Raw genomic sequence first — 3,827 nt, 5'->3', positions numbered from 1 at the left:
CCATATCTTTATCCATTCATCTGCTGATGGACACTTGGGTCGTTTCCATATCCTGGCCATTGTAAATAGTACTGCTAAGAACACTGGAGTGCACACATCTTTCCAAATTAGTGTTTTCACTTTTTCCAGATATATACCATGAGTGGAATTGCTTGATCATGTGGTAGGTTACACAGTGGTGACAATGCTTTCAGCTGTACCCTTATGTATTCATACCCCAATAAAAGTTAAAAAGGAAAAAAAGAATAAAAAGTTTGAAAATGGGAAAAAAAATAAAGTAAAAAGTCATCACACTTTTCAGCTCTTAACATTTATAACTAGGAAGTAAATCAAGTACCTGATATAATCAGACTTGTGAAAGAGAGCTTACAAAATGAAATTTTTATATCCAGACTATGTCTAATAAAATTTTGTGTATTTTCTACTTCTCATTAATAAACAGAGACAGAGAGAGAGAAAGAGACAATCAGGCCAGGACTGAGTATCTGACAGACTTTAACTCCATTAACTCCACCATTTAGCAAGTTACTACCCACCTGAGTCTGGGTTTTGTCATCAGGAAAATGACAATGATGATACTGACTTTTAAACAGTGGTTCTGAACATTAATTAGGGAGCCAACTACATTAAAAAGGTTGTATATAAAAGACAGGCACTAAATTCATTTCAATTTACCACACCAAACATTTATGGGCAACATTACGAACATGCAGAGAAAAGAGCAGTGAGAGAGGAAAGCAAATATGCTGCAGGTTAGCATACAGTGCACCACAAATTAACACATTGAGGAAGAGGTGAGGATAGAGGCAGACATGTCTTCCCAGAGGGGCTGGTAACTGACAATTCACCTAAATGTAGCAAGAAGCTAGCCAGGAGAAAGACAATATGGGGAACCTACATGGACAGATTAGATCATTCGAGTAGGCAGTAAGTAAGTGTTACTCGCCCAGTTGTGCGGGACTCTTTGCAACCCCATGGACTGCAGCCCACCAGGCTCTTCTGTCCATAAGATTTTCCAGGTAAGGATACTGCAGTGGGTTGCCATTGGCTAGTGACCACAGGTAGAGGGGAGAAGAGGGAATGCTGGAAGCAAAATGACCAACAAATGCAAAGCCACTGTCATAAATATATCCCAGCTTCCCACTCATATATGTATAGTCTGTGCCCTCTTTTCCTTTAGATTTCTGCTCAAATGTCACAATACCAGGGAGGCCTTTCTGCCTTTCCTATCTAACATAGCACAACCCTCTCTATCACAACCTATTATATATTTATGATATATTCACTCATTGTCTCTCAACTATACTTAATCATCCCTTATTTTGGCAAGTCTAACACATTACAGAAGAGGGAATAAGTTGCTTATTCAAGGAGACTGCTAGTTAAATTCCTCCTTATAACCTGAAATACCCCTCACCCTCATTATAAATTTAATTTTCTCTCTTGGAATTGAAATAATAAATTGTGATAATTAATGAATAGTCTTGCAAGACAGTTTACACACAATAAATGGTGCAAAAACATAAATTCACATTGCAACAAATGAAAAAGACAAAATTCATATTGCACCAAATAGATAATACATGCATAGCTCCAAAAAAAAAAAAATCGCCTTAAAAATCTGTCAACTTGTTCTTCAATGTTGCTACTGAACACCAGGAAAATATTTACATAATAAACCCAAATCACATGAATTAATAAATTTGTGATTGGATGTCATATCTGTCAACCATTTCTGCCCTGTGAGAAATTCTAAAGATGGGAAAGCTTCCACCCTCTAAAGCTGACACCAAGTTATAAGCAAAACTCACTATGTTTGCCACTCAAAATTTGGAGATTCAGTTGTATACCAAAATTTTTTTATGTCATAGGCTGAAACCAGTGCAATATCTGATATGTGATTTCGTTTAGGGTAATAAATAAATACAAGTACATAATCTGAACAAGTTCCTACGTCTCTGAGAGCTCTAAAAATTTTCTGCTCCTTTGCTTATTTTTAAAGACAACAAAAACAGCCTTGCCCTTGAAATAGAAGCCACACCTGGTTTTATAAAGTATTAATAAATAATTCACTGTCCTCTGCAGAAGTAGGACCAAAGAGAATCAAAAGCCTTCAGGGGGAATAAAATACTGGGGCAAAAAAAGGGAAGAATGTAGGCTCAGACTAGGGGAAAGAAAACAGAAGTCTCTCAGTCGTTTCCGACTCTTTGCGACCCCATGGACTGTAGCCTATCAGGCTCCTCCGTCCATGGGATATTCCAGGCAAGAGTACTGGAGTGGGGTGCCATTTCCTTCTTCAGCGGATTTTCCCGACCCAGGGATCGAACCTAGGTCTCCCGCATTGCAGCAGACGCTTTACTGTCTGAGCCATCATGGAAGCCAGAGTCGGGGAAGAGGGTAGCAAAAGTTCTGAAGCTAAGAGGAGGGCGGGGTGGAAGGTGGGAGTAAGAGGTAGGAAAGAAAATCGATGGTACAGGGAATGACCCAAATTCATAAAGACCAGGAAGAGGATTCGAGATAAAGAGGTGAAGTGAAGAATAATCAGGCATAAAAGGACCATAAGAGTCAGAAGGAGGGGACGACGGCCAGCCATCTCCTGAGGAGTGAGAGAGTGGAGATAGAGATCAGAACCACAAGCGTCACAAACATCCTTCAGTGTACCCTGGAGATGAATTCTTTCCACCTCGTGGTGAAACAAAGAGGAAAGCGTTCCTGAAGTGTTTGGGGACTCACTTGTGAAAATTATCAATCCCTTTCTTTACACTCACCTTGGTGAAGAACACCGCGACAAGATGAAGGCGTGACCGGAAGTGCTAATTTCTTTGTTGGCGGAAGCTTTTGCCCGGGACGCCACACCCTCACCCCCGCCCTCATCACTCCCCGCCCCCACCTCCGCCTTCACTCCAGACAACTTCCTGTGCCTTTCTAGCAAGCTTTTGAAATACTGTATCTCAATGGCTCTCTCACCAGATGCGCACCTGGATAGTGACGTAGAATGTCTGGAAGAAGGAATCAGTAATTTTTTACAAATCCTACTAGCCCTAGTCATCCCAGGAACTGAGGCATCTCTGCCAAACTCTATGTATCCTATTTGTCACCTCGCCTTACTGATTCAGACTTTCAAGTACTGTTACTTCCTTAACTCTCGGATGTCTACAGTTACATATTTACCATACTGATTAACTGCTTTCTGGAATTAAAAAATAAGTTCATTTTAATTACTGGTATAAAAATTTCAAGATCTTTAAAAAGTCTTAAATCTGAATCATTTCTGTCTTGAAATGGTATCCAGAGAGTAACATTCCATACTCAAATTTGCAAATGAAAGTGAGCTCATTTAGAAAGCATTCTTGTGTACTTTTATATCCCCCACCCAAATGAAGACAATGATAATTGACAAAAAGTTTCAATAATAAGAATAAGCCTTACTTTGGTTAAAAGTTCAATATTGAGTTACCTATTGCTGTTACCTCCAGAAAACTCCTCTAGGGCCAAAATCTATACCCCAGTTCTTCTCTTTTGTGGTTATTTTCAGCCAGTTCGCAAGTGTACCAAATACTATGCTAGACCCAGAGACATGGCACTAGAAGCCCACAGCCTAGGAGCTAAGGCAACATTTAAACACTTAAGAGTCTAGCATAAAATAGGTGATTATAGATGCTTGTGGAATGAATAAATAAATTACCAAAATGTGGTCAGGGTAATGACAAGGGCTAGCACAAGGTCTTTACTTTTGCTAGTATTTGTATAGTTCATTTCAGCATTTGACTCATGTTTTGTCATTCAACCAACAGATTTTGAACAACCACTTGGTGTAAGGTTCTGTT

General features: G+C 39.5%; 1 long non-coding RNA gene across 1 annotated transcript in view; it reads right to left on the bottom strand.

Annotated features, from left to right (window-relative positions):
- LOC105001066 overlaps positions 1-2,811 on the bottom strand; it is a 62,376-nt gene extending 59,565 nt beyond the window's left edge. The window contains exon 1 of the long non-coding RNA XR_826816.1: positions 2,769-2,811. This is a non-coding gene — a long non-coding RNA (uncharacterized LOC105001066). The remainder of the gene's footprint in view (positions 1-2,768) is intronic.
- Between the last annotated feature and the right edge of the window lie 1,016 nt (positions 2,812-3,827).

Source organism: Bison bison, unplaced genomic scaffold (assembly GCF_000754665.1).
Source record: "Bison bison bison isolate TAMUID 2011002044 unplaced genomic scaffold, Bison_UMD1.0 scf7180017864378, whole genome shotgun sequence".
Lineage (NCBI taxonomy): Eukaryota > Metazoa > Chordata > Mammalia > Artiodactyla > Bovidae > Bison > Bison bison.
The sequence above is the reverse complement of the archived record's forward strand: the minus strand, read 5'-3'. Positions and strand labels throughout refer to the sequence as shown.